The sequence below is a fragment of the Oryctolagus cuniculus genome, chromosome 7 (assembly GCF_051225735.1).
Source record: "Oryctolagus cuniculus isolate XC-2025 breed Fujian yellow rabbit chromosome 7, ASM5122573v1, whole genome shotgun sequence".
Taxonomy (NCBI): domain Eukaryota; kingdom Metazoa; phylum Chordata; class Mammalia; order Lagomorpha; family Leporidae; genus Oryctolagus; species Oryctolagus cuniculus.
The window spans coordinates 105,389,919-105,403,232 of NC_142873.1; the positions used below are offsets into that span (position 1 = coordinate 105,389,919).

Here is a 13,314-nt window from a genome sequence, read left to right on the forward strand (position 1 = left end):
GTCAGGAGCTTCTTCCAGGTCTCCTACATGTGTGCAGGGGGCCCAAGGAATTGGGCCATCTTCTACTGCTTTCCCAGGCCATAGCAGAGAGCTGGATGGGAACAGGAGCAGCTGGGACTAGAACCGGTACCCATACGGGATGCTGGCCCTTCAGGCCAGGGCTTTAACCCGCTGTGCCACAGCGCTGGCCCTGAGGCTCACTCTTAAAACCAGTTGCTCTCTTAAGACCTAACCCTGGGTTCCAAGAGAGCCACCTCCATCTCTCCTGAGAGCATGTCCCCAGTGAGAAGGACCTCCCCCTTGGCCTCACCTCCTGAAGGCCCCACCTCCTCCCTGAGGACCCAACTTCCAGCACACAGACCCGTGAAGGACGTGCTGAGAGCATGGCCGAAGCACAGCAGTCTGGTGAGGTTGCGGTGTGGGCAGTCCTGGCCTTGCACTCCAGAGGCCTGTCAGCCACACGGGTGAGGGGTTCCTTATGTCTGGGGTTGGTCTTGCTGATGAGAGGATGCCGGGGAGACTGCAGCCTTGCCATTGGCCCCATGCTTCATTGTACTGACCCAGGTTGGGTTTCGCCTGACTTCACTAGTAAGGTGTCTCTCCAGTCTGGTCTCTGCACCAGCACGGTCAGCTCCCGGGAGGCCCTCCAGGGCCCCTCGAGGCTCCCTTCCTCTCCGGCCTTTGCACAGGCTGTTCCCTGTGCCTTGTTTAGGCCTCCTTCGGTTCCTCTTCTGGTTCACTCACACTATAGCTTCCTCCTGGAAGCCTCCGTGATCATCCCAGGCTGTCACAGGTAACCCTCCTCTGTGTCTGCAGAGTTCCTTGTACTCACTACAGTGGTACAATATGCGGCCAGACCTGTAGCTCCCTGGTGAGTTCTGAAGATTATTGTGGGCTCCCCTCCTGTAGCCCTAGCACCTACCACATTGCCAGGCATGTAGCAGGTGCCAGAGAAGCTGATGGGGAGCAGGATGGTAGAAGAACCAGCCAGCACAGACCTGTCACCGACAGCTCGCTCTGGCCTTGCTTTGTGGCTGTCAGTCACTGTGTTTCCACTTCTGCTTGGAGGCGCAGTCTCACCAGACTTTTCTGAGAAGGTCCAGTCCTCTCATCCAGGGACCATCATGCAGTTCAGAGAGGTCTCAGGTTGTCCTGTAAGGAACTGGGCACACTGAAAACACATGGAAAAGCCAGTCCCCACTGCCCTGGGCATCCTAGATGTCAGTGGGAAACAGAAGGCCTGAGTGTGTGCTTCAGGATGGGGGCCCGCAGTGTTATTTGTATACATGCAGAATACAAATCTTTCCACCCTGTCGAAGGTTGCAGTCAGATGTGAAACCTTTCCGCTCATTTCTGAGGATCTCAGGACTCACAGGCTGTACTACATTAGAGTGTAAACCTTGGATGTTTTCATTTTGTAATTTGATCCAGGTTATTTTTCTTCCTTTTTCTCCCTAGTTAACATTAATTGTTTTCCTGTGAACCTCCCTGATATTAGGAAACAGATGTTCCATATTTTTGTGAGTTTTTCCCAAATGCTGAGCAAGACTTCAGTGCATGCTTGTCTGCATAGTGCATTTTTGAGGGAAGAATTAAAAGCGTAACAGATATATCTACAAAATATACAGCCTGGTTTAAGGTTTGCGACGGTTTTGGACAGTCTGTTTAATGTAGTTTCTTACTGTTTAGCTGTGCAGACTTCTGGCCTATGGATGCATTGGAATTGTATGACAAGCACCTGCTTCCAAAACAAGGTGTGACACAGAAAAGAACGCAGAGTTATACAACCTGTACTTCAGTGTTTTTGTTTCAATCAAATTACTTCTTATTTATTATCTATTCATTTATCCTAAAGAGTTATTTCTTGGAAGGACACAGTTACAGCGGGAGAGGAGCTGGTACAGCAGGTTAAACTGCCTCTTGCAACAACCACATCCAGTATCAGAGAGCCAGTTTGAGTCATGGCTGCTCCACTTCTGATCCAGCTCCCTGCTAATGCATCTGGAAAGGCAGGGGGTGATGGCCCAAGTGATTGGACCCCCGGCACCTGTGTTGGAGACCTAGCTGGAGTTCTCAGCTCCTAGCTTTGGCCTGGGCCAGCCCCAACTGCCGTGGGCATTTGGGGAGTGAACTAACGGGTGGAAGCTCTCTCTCTGTCTGTCTCTCTCTCCCCCTCTCTGTTACTGCCTTTCAAGTAAGTGACTAAGTTCATCCTTACTGAGTGAAGATCATCCATTGTGTAAGACATAGATTTGGTGGATTCGCTAAAATACATTTCTTAAGAGCCTCTTGTGTGGCAGACAACAGTTCTCTGGTGCTTTGTGTAAATGGTTTCTAGTAGGAAATGGTACAGATTTGCTGCTTTGAATAATACTTTTTTTTTTTTTCACAAAATACATGTCTTCATTTTGTTTTACAAGCTCTTTTTATAAAGAGGGAGTCAGAGGCTGGTCTTGGCCAACTCCAGGGTTCAGTGGCCTGTCTCCTGGCCTGTCAAGACCTGCTTTCTCTGCTGTGCAGTGGGAATGTTCCTCTTCCCAGCTTCCTCACAGGGATGGGTGTAAGTGCATTTGGAAAAGCAATCAAAAGCCAAACATTTTGCCAAGAAGCAATGTCATAGCTCATGTGGTTTATATAAAATATGGCTGGTGCATGGTATTTATTAAATACTATATAAATGAAAACATGCTTATAAAATCATGAAAGTTTTATAGCAAACATCTATTTTTTATTATCATACACGGTACAGTACTCATAAGAAAAACATCAAGGTCTAGTACATAAACAAGCAAAGAATATAAACTTACTGTTTTTCAAGGTGATGAACCATTGGTTAACAAACATGAAAACAAGTTCATCCTTATGAATTATTTTAGCAATGTAAAAAGTAACAGCTTTAAGAATATCATTTATGGGGCCAGTGCAGTGGCTCATCAGGTTAAAACCCTGGCCTGCAGTACTGGCATCCCATATGGGTGCCAGTTCGAGTCTCAGCTGCTCTACTTCCAATCCAGCTCTCTGCTATGGCCTGGGAAAGCAGTAGAAGATGGTACTTGGGCCACTGCACCCACATGGGAGACCTGGAAGAAGCTTCTGGCTTCTGGTGTGAATCAGCTCAGTTTTGGCTATTGCGGCCATTTGGGGAGTGAACCAGAGGATGGAAGACCTCTCTCTCTCTCTCTGACTCTATCTCTCTCTGTAACTCTTTCAAAGAAATAAAATCTTTCTAAAAAGTATAATTTATGAGGCCAGCGCTGTGATGTACTGGGTAATTGCATCTCATATGGGCACCAGTTCAAGTCCCAGCTGCTCCACTTCTAATCCAGCTCTCTGTGGATGCACCTGGGAAAGCAGCAGCAGATGGTCCGAGTTCTTGGACTCCTGCACCCCCTGGGAGACCCTGAAGAAGCTCCTGGCTCCTGGCTCCTGGCTTCAGATCGGCCCGGCTCTAGCTGTTGTGCCCATTTGAAGAGTGAACCAGCAGATGGAAGAGTTCTCTCTCTCTACCTTTGCCTTTCCTCCCTGTATTCTGCTTTCAAAAAAGAAATGTATCATTTATATATAAAATATCTAGATCTCAGAAACTATCCACTGTTTGGTTGGTATGATACTTTTTTTTTTTTAAGATTTATTTATTTATTTGAAAGTCAGTTACACAGAGGAAAGGCAGTGAAAGAGAGAGAGGTCTTCCATCCGATGGTTCACTCCCCAATTGGCCACAAGGCTGGAGCTGTGCCAATCTGAAGCCAGGAGCCTCTTCCAGGTCTCCCATGCAGGTGCAGGGGCCCCAGGACTTGAGCCATCTTCTACTGCTTTCCCAGGCCATAGCAGAGAGCTGGCTAGGAAGTGAAGCAACTGGATCTCAAACTGGTGCTCATATGGGATGCCGGCACCTAAGGCCAGGGTGTTAACCCACTGCACCACATCACTGGCCCCTATACTTTTTGTTTTTTGAAGATTCACTAATTTATTTGAAAAGCAGAATTATGGGGGTTGGGTTTGGTGGGGAGACAGAGCTTCCATCTACTGGTTCACTCCCCAAATGGCTGCAATGACCTGAGCTAGACCAGGTCAAAGCCAAGAGCCAGGAGCTTCTCCCGGGTTTCCTACATGGGTGGCAAGGGACCAGGGAATTGGGCCATCTTCCACTGTTTTCCCAAGTTTATTAGTAGGGAGCTGGATTGGAAGTAGAACAGCTGGGACTTGAACCGTCCCCCATATGGGATGCTGGTGCCATAGGCTGTGGCTTAACTCCTGAATCACAGTGCTGGCCACAGTAAAAACTTCTTTCAGAGTGAAAAAATTGGTGCTTTTGTTAGGAGTTTAAGGAAGCTAGAGAAATAAAAGAATGAAAACACTAAAAGGTAATGATGTCTGATATAATTGTATTTTAATAGTAAAAAATGGCAGTGATTTAAATATCTAGCATTAGTAGCAGATTTAGTAAATTATAGCTTTTCAATGTGAAGGACTTAGGAATGTGTATGGAAATACAAAAATTTTTCAATTGTAAAGTGAAATTAAAGAAAAACCATCATTCATGGAGTTTTTCCTAGGCCACTAAAATTCTCTTTTTGTTATTATAACAGCTATATGAAAAGCTATTATTAGTCCCATTTTACATGAGAAAACTGGGGTTTAGGGATAAATTGTTGAAGTACTTGCAACTCATAGGTTGAGAATCCAACATTCAAACTTAGATCTGGGGCCAGTGCCTTGGCTCACTTGGTTAATCCTCCGCCTGCGGTGTTGGCATCATATGGGCACTGGGTTCCAGTCCCAGTTGCTCCTCTTCCAGTCTAGCTCTCTGCTGTGGCCCAGGAAGGCAGTGGAGGATGGCCCAAGTGCTTGGGCCCTGCACCTGCATGGGAGACCAGGAGGAAGCACCTGGCTCCTGGCTTCGGATCAGCATAGCTCTGGCCATAGTGGCCATTTATGGGGTGAACCATCAGAGGGAATACCTTTCTCTCTCTCTCTGTCTCTCTCTCTCTCTCTCACTGTCTATCTGTCAAAAACAAACAAACAAACAAAAAAAAAACAAACAAACAAACAAAAAAAAACCTTAGATCTGTCCAGAGTCCTACCTGTGGCATATACACTGCAGCCACAGTCACATAAAACCATGCATGTTTATCCAGGGTAGTAGGCAAAATAGGGAGCAATACAGCGTTGGTGGCAATATGTGTTAAGTTCCCAAAGAAGGTTGCTATCCCTTAAAAATGGCCATTGCACTTTTGGTAGGAAAATTGGGGGGGGGGGTGATATGCTGATTCTAATATTTCCATTTTTTTCACTCTGACTTTTTAATATATTCTCTCAAACAGTGAGAAAGGAATCTGTATATATTTTTAAAACATTTTACCTGTATATTCAGAATCACAAACAAGTTACCTTTACAGTTCAATATACTATATAGAAATCATTTGGGTCTTACACGTTCAGTTAAGTCTTGAACTGAGAGTATAATATTGTAAAAAAATTAGATTCATAAACTGTTTTAGCATACCAAATTGAAATACAAGGTTCAAACTTCCAGATTTGTGGCAAAGTCTTTAAAAGATAAGACATTTCTTTAAGTTACCATATCATTCACATGTGACATTGGCAACTCTGAGCTATTTCATGTAAAACAGCTCTCTGACAGATACAGCAAAACTGGTACGCCATGGTGCTCATACCTGTACAGTCAAGAACGCAAAAGCTGTGCCACCTTTTAAGAGGTTTGGCATTTCTAGAGCACAACAATGCATATGTAAAGGAAGTAGGGAACACTTCCTTCTCCTTCCGTGTGTATTTTTAAAACTTCACGCTGTGTTTGGCAATATGAGAATACTTTCCTCCTGACTTATCCAAAAATTAGTAGAGGACATAGCCCACCAGCTTCTCAGTTAAAGCAGAATGTTAGCTTGTGGATTAAGGTTGGTGACTCGGTAGAACAGTTTCTCCTGATAAACAGCCCTGACCAGCTCTTCCAGGTGGGGGCAAGTCCCAAGGCGGAGGTAGTGGGGTGGTACCATTTCTCTAAAGTAGGCCAGTTTACCCTCTTGGGGTGTGCCATCCCTGGGACAGACGCCATCGCACAGTGGGGCAGAATGTCAGTGTTTTGCTTCCTGTTGTCTTTTACTATGGGAGCTGAAGACTCTCTTGTGATTCTTTGACACACTTAGCATTACTTTCTGAAGTTGGGAGCCCTGCCAATATCTGATAATAGATTCGTTCTGTGTAAAGCACACAGTATGTTTCTTTCAGCTTCACCTCACCTCGTGAAGCACACGCCTTTTATTCCTACAGTAGGGTCCTTTAGTTGTGTCCCAAACCCTTTCACGTTCACTTTACCCTTGGAGAGAACAGCATATCAGAGATTGCAGGTGAAAGTGCAGTAGAGCACAGGAGACATGTCTCAGAGCTGGGAACATTGTCCCGCCTGCTGCTCCACATAGGCCGTTCAGGGCCACTCCCCATTTTCTAGCCGGGGGATGGAGACACACCTAATATAGTGAGTAGCTGAAAATCCCTGGTGGGGAGGGCAGAACCAGAAGCCACGCCTGATCAATCCAGTGCCAGTTTTTCCATGCTGTCTGTAGTTTTGTTGTTTTCTAGGGAATTAAAGTGAGACTAGAAACAAATATGATCAGACACAGAGCGCAGTTGCCATTCAAAACTAAGGATCTCAAGGGCCATCATTGTGTAAATTTTAGTAACGGAAGGAATCCACTGCAGGTGTTCTAGGCAAGCCCTGGGGACAGCAGCCACTCCTGTGTCTGCCTGACCACTTGAAATGCAGCTCATGTGACCAAGGAAGTGAATTTGTTGTTGGATTTAATTTGAATCCAAACATTCACATGTGCAAGTGGCTGCCGTACTGGACAGCACAGTTCTAAACTACATAATGCTTTCTTGACATCTCCCTTTGGGTGTCTGAGCGGTAGCCAGATCCAATCAGAGTTCTTGATTTTCTTCCTCTCTCTCCCTGCTTCTCCCCCTGAGTAAATAAAGTCATCATGGATCCAGTTGCCTGTGCAAAAACCCAGGTTACATCCCCACCTCTGTTGCATCATGAGTCCTTATTGTCTACCTGCAGAACCTACACAGAACCCAACCAGTTCTCTCCATCTCTGCTGGCACCAGCCGAGGCCAGGACACCATCAGAGCTCACTTGAACGATCCAACGGCTCCGAACTGGGCACCATATGACTTCTGTTGCCTCTTCAGACCATGCAGCCTGGCATTTCTTCAGTATGACTCCCTGCTTAGAGAAAACTTGCAAGGTTTATCACTGTTAGAAGTGATCTCACTCACTTTGTGTATGTGCTATTATAGTAGGAAGGCCTCAGATCAGGACCAGTGTTTCCCTTGTGTGCTGCTGTATCTCCTGCACCTACAACCATGTCCAGCATGTAATTTGCATGCAGTCAGCCCTTCAGCAGTAATCAGCATTATTACTTATTATTGTTATGGAAAGAGGTCAGGTAGCAAGGGTCAAATGCAGATTTGAAGCTGGTGATGAGATGGTGCTGACATGTATGTCCATGGGAAGTTAGTGGTTTCCTTTCCATTCTGGAGGCAGTAGGAAGGGTGGAGGTTATGGCTAACTGCATTCACGTGCAAGTGGGTGGGCAGGGCTTCAGTCCTGATGCAATCTCTGACATGAGCTGAAAAGAGCTTTATACTCCCTAAAGGTCTCTGTATGTCCCAGATCTTAAAACTTTTGTTTTTTTCCACTATTAAAGATAACAGAAGGGGGCAGCGTTGTGGTGTAGCAGATGAAGCCACTGCCTACAATACTGGCATCCCAAATGGGTGCCAGTTTGAGACCCAGCTGCTCCGCATCGATCCCACTTCCTGCTAATGCTCCTGCTCCTGGAAAAGCAGCAGAGGATGGCCCAAGTGCTTGGGCCTCTACATCCATGTGGGAGACTGGGAAGAGCTCTTGGCTTCAGCCTGGCCCAGACCCACCTGTTGCAGTCATCTGGGAGTGAACCAGCAGATTTGCTCTCTGTAACTCTGCCTTTCAAATAAATAAATCTTTTTTTATTTTTGAAGACAACAGGAAGTGTCCTCCCACAAGATCGTTTTATAACCACCCAAGGGGAGTTCAAATAGAAATATGTTACAGAGCTTCAGGGTACACAATGTCCAGTCCGTGTCTGGGCAGCCAGAGGAGATTTTTCAGCATGGGTCTGTTCTGGCATTCCTTTGCCATGACTCTTGGTGTGTTCCTTTTTAGGCAAATTATAATTTCAGTCCCCATGCAAAGTAAAAATGAAGCTGATGAACTTGTCAACGATGGATAGGGACTGCCAAGCTCTGAGTTGCTTCTGTCCCTTCTGGTGCTAGACAGACATAGAAAATGGCTGCCTCCTTAGTACTGGCTGGGCTTAAAGATGTAGGAAGGGGTGGTGTTGGGTACAGGGGTTAAGTTGCTGTTCGGGATGCCCACATCCCATATTGGAGTGCCTGGTCAAGTCCCAGCTCCATTGCTTCTGATCCAGCTTTCTGCTAATGTACACCCTGGGAGGCAGCAGATGGTGGCTCAAGTACTAGGATCTCTGTCACTCATGTGGGAAACCTTGATAGTTCCAGGAGTTCCAGGCTCCTGGCTTTGGCCTGGCCCAGCACTGGCTGTTGCAGGCATTTGTGGAGTGAACCAGCACGTGATAGGTCTCTCTCCATCTGTCTGGCTCTCTTTCTCTGCTTCCCTGCTTTTCAAATAAAATGAAAATAAACAAGTTTTATAAAAATGAAGTTAAAGCTTGTTTTGTTAAAATACAATTTGGATATTGTTTATCCTGGTGGTTTTCTTTTTTTAGATTTATTTATTTAAAGGCAGAATTATAAGGGGGAGGAGGAGAGAAATCTTCCTATCTTCCATCCACTGGTTCACTCCCCAAATGGCTGCAATGGTCAGAGCTGGGCCATATTGAAGCCAAGAGCGTGGAGCTTCCTCTGGGTCCCCCACTTGGATGCAGGGGTTTGGGCACTTGGACCCTCTTCTGCTGCTTTCCCAGATGCATCCGCAGGGAGCTGGATTGGAAGTGGAGCAGCTGGGAACTCAAATTGCTGCCTGTATGGGATGCTGGCATCGCAGGTGGTGGCTTTTCCTGCTATGCCACAGTGCCAGACCCTATCTAGGTGTGTTTTTATTAGGCTCAGACTTATAGTCCTGAATCCCATCTTCCTAAAGCTGTTGCAGTGTTACCTTGTGTGTGCCTTTATTGTGCATCTGCTGTATGCAGGACACCTTTGTGGTCCTGTAGAGACAAAGATGTGTTAGACACATCTCAACCCTCAGGGATTCTGCAGACAAGTGGGCGGAGAGATCAGTAAGAGAAAAACTGAAATGTAGGCACTACTTAGAATAATAGAAGGAAATGCAAGGGTAATAAGAGTAGCAGGTATGTTGTAGCCGTTAAAAGTGCAGGCTCTGGAACCAAGCTGACTGGGTTCACAGTCTGGCTCTGCCACTTAGGGTCTGTGTAACCTTAGGCTGCTGACTTCATCTCCCTAGGCCCCTCAGTTTGCTCACCTACTAAATGGGTTAATAAAAGAATCCACCACAGAGGATTACTAAGGGAATTAAAGGAGCATGCAAAACACCTGCGCAGTGCCTGGCACATGGCTCCCTAACAGCCTTTTTTCTTTTTAATTTTTTATTTGAGAGACAAAGTACATACATGTTCCCATCCACCGATTCCTTCCCCAAATGCCCTCAACAGCCCGGGTTAGGCCAGGATGAGATCAGGAACTGGAAACTCATTCCCAGTCTCCCACATGAGCCATTGCCGCTGCCTCTCAGGATCTGCATTTGCACAAAGCTGGAGTCAGGAGCCAGAGCTGGAATTCAAACCCTGCACTCCCATATGGGACACAGGTGCTTGGGGCCCATGGAGTAATAAAGTGACAAGCTAAACACCTGCCCTAAGACTGTTTAATATGAGTATTAGCAGCAGTAGTAGTGCAGTCAGCTCCTTATAGCCACGCATTCTGCATACACAGATTCAAGCAGCTGTGGAGCAGAAATACTTTGGGGGAAAAATTGCATCTGTATTGAACATGTACTTTTTTTTCCTCATTGTTTCCTAAATAGCATAACATTACAAATATTTGCATAGTGTTTACATTGTATAAGGTGTTATAAATAATCTAGAGATGACTTAAAGTATATGAGATGGTATTTATTGGTTATACGCAAATACTATGTGATTTTGTACAGGTTGAGCATCCCTAATATGAAAATCTGAACTCTAAAATGCCCCCAAACTCAAAACTTTTTGCCGCCAATATGATGCTACAAATGGAAAATTCCATGCCTAATTTAAGTGTCAAGTCACAGAACACAGACATACTAAAAATATTATACAAAATTACCTGCAGGCTGTGTGTCTAAGATATACGTGACATCTGAATGCATTTCCTGCTTAGACTTGAGTCTCATCCTGATATTATCTCATTATGTGCATGCAAACATTTCAAAATTTGAAAAAACGTCACAAATCTGAAACACTTCTGCTTGGAGACATTCCAATTAGGATTCCCGACACTCCTCACGGGAGTTGAGCATCGGCAGCTCCTGGGATCCATGGGGGTCCTGGATCCCGAGGGACTGCGTGCCGTAATTGTTGGCTGAAACTGGATGAACGCCAGACCGTTGTCACTGCAGACCTTGTCCCTCCGCCAAGCGGGGAGTTCACAGCAGCTTCCCAGAGAGGCGACTTTTGAACTGAGACGTGAAGACTGGCTCGTCCTGTGGGGAGAGGACACATTTGGCAGAAAGAACGGAATCTGCAGGAGCACAAAGGCGTGAGAGAGTCCGGGGGTGGAGTGGGAGCAGTTAGGGGCCTGTAAATAGGTCTCTGTGGTTGAAGGACAAGATCCTGGGAGTCAAGGGGTGTGCCCGGAGCTGGGACGGGCATGAGGTCATGGGCGCTTTTTGGACTGGGTTGAGAAGTTTGGACTTGATCCTTAACCTTGTTAGGGGAAGCCACGGGAGGCCTTGTGACATGGGGGGGTGGGGGGGGGCGACGTCACAGAGCAGCTTCAGCCCACAGCCTGCAGATTCCAGATGGTGTCGCGGACCAGCCTCCTTCCCCGTGATGTGGGCAGGGAGCTCACAGCAGAGATCTAGGTTTGCTCACTGGGTGTGATTTCTTGGGGCCCATGGAGTAGTAAAGTGACAAGGATGTGTTTTCAGTTCCTTTCTCCTGGATTCTCCCTAACTCCATACACCTGCCAACACAGACGCTGAGATGAGGGGTTTTACTGACCCCTCAGAGAATCTGATCAAAGTGGCAGCCCTCCCCTCTGAAAAGTCACAGAGGCAGGATTGTCCACAGGCCCCACGTTATCCCCCGGTCATTCAGACCGACCCACAGACCCAGGGCCGTCTGCTGACCACAGGTCTGCCTGTGGCTTTCGCGCTTCCACCCACATCATTGATAATCTGATTGGCTGGTGCTTCCAGTACCCCTCCGGTCTGCTGTCACTGCTATTATCTGACCACATTGTCAGGAGAGCAGACTTGGATCAGTTGGTGGTTGTAATTAAAACTGAAAGTGATTCTCTTATTTTCAGCTGTTCACATTGAATGGAGAGTAGAGCAGCTAAGAGCACGGGCTGTGGAAGCAGACTGCTTGGCTTAGTACGCCAGCCTTACAACCTTGGGACAGTGACGTCACCTCCCTGTGCCTCAGTTTCCTTATTACACAATGGCTATAAGAGTGTACTTACCTCATGAAGCCATTGTGAGTGTTAATTGAAGTAACATTTGAATGTGCCAAGAACAGCCGTTGGCTCACAGAAAGTGCTACGGGAAGTATTTGCCAGCTTTATAATTTCGGTCACAATGATGTCATGAAGATTGCTAGGAGAAAGAAAATAGGTGAACAAAGGCTCCATGTGCCGTGAGCTCACGTTGGAGTCTTGCACGTATCTGGAGGCCAAGAACAGATTCCCTAGGCCTTTGCTATCTAGTAGGGTGGCCACTAGCCACATGTGCCCACTGACTGCTTGAAATGTGGCTTGCTCCAGTTGAAATACACAATTACTGGATCTTGCAGATTTCGTATGGGAAAGAAGTGGAGGAGAGGAAGGATATAAAATCCAAGAGGTGTGGGAGGAGTAAGTGTAGAGATTCAATGTGCATCACACAGACCACAAAGTGTGTTGTTGGGAGTTTTTGTTAAATAAGTAGATCTTGTCTGTGCTTGGCACTGATGAAAAGTGACCATTTGAGATGATAGGTCCGTTTGCTTCACTGTTGCAACACTTTTGTTCTCTATGTATGCTCGTAACGTTGTGTCATAAACTCAAATACATACATTTATTTAAAAAGGATATAAAATATCTCATTAATAGTTTTTATATTGAGTACATATTGAAATAATATCTTGTATAAATTGGGTTCAGTTATAAGCATGTTGTTAAAATTGATTTAATTTGGGGGCTGGCGCTGTGACACAGCAGGTTAATGCCCTGGCCTGAAGCACTGGCATCCCATATGGGTGCCAGTTCGAGTCCCGACTGCTCCACTTCCAATCCAGCTCTCTGCTATGGCCTGGGAAAGCAGTAGGGGATGGCCCAAGTCCTTGGGCCCCTGCACCCATGTGGGAGACCCGGAAGAAGCTCCTGGCTTCTGGCTTTGGAGGATCGGCTCAGCTCTAGCCATTGAAGCCAATCGAGGAGTGAACCATCGAATGAAAGACATATCTCTCTCTCTCTCTCTCTCTCTCTCTCTCTGCCTCTCCTCTCTGTGTAACTTTGACTTTCAAATAAATAAATCAATCTCTTAAAAAATTGATTTAATCTGTTTCTTTTTCCTTTTCTAATGTGGCTATAAGGGCATTTCATATCAAGTATGTGGCTTGTGTAGTATTTCTACTGAGCGCCAGCATTGTGGGACAGGCTAAGCCACAGTGTGTGACACTGACATCCCATACTGGAGCACTGGTTCGAGTTCCAGCTCTGCTTCCCATCCAGCTCCCTGCTGCTAATGCACCTGGGAAGTTAGAGGATGATGGCCCAAGTGCTTGGGTTCCTGCCACCCACATGAGAGAGCCATGTGGGGTTCTGGACTCTTGGCTTCAGCCTGGCCTGGTCCCGGCTGTTGTGCTCATTTGGGGAGTAAACCAGCAGCTGGAAGATCTCTCTGTGTCTCTTTCTCTGTCATACTGGCTTTCAAATAAATAAATATGTCTTAAATATTTCTACCTTAGGAGGACCTTAGGGTCACCGTCATCAGTAAGAAGAAGATGAGTGGTTATTTTTGTGATCAGGTACCTGCCCTTAGAAAACCTGTTTGCCCCTCCCATTGTCCTC

The 13,314-nt window shown here is 46.3% G+C and overlaps 1 protein-coding gene across 7 annotated transcripts in view; it reads left to right on the plus strand.

Annotated features, from left to right (window-relative positions):
* GNG12 (G protein subunit gamma 12) overlaps positions 1 to 13,314 on the plus strand; it is a 151,783-nt gene that overhangs the window by 57,774 nt on the left and 80,695 nt on the right. The gene's annotated exons all lie outside the window — the stretch shown is intronic.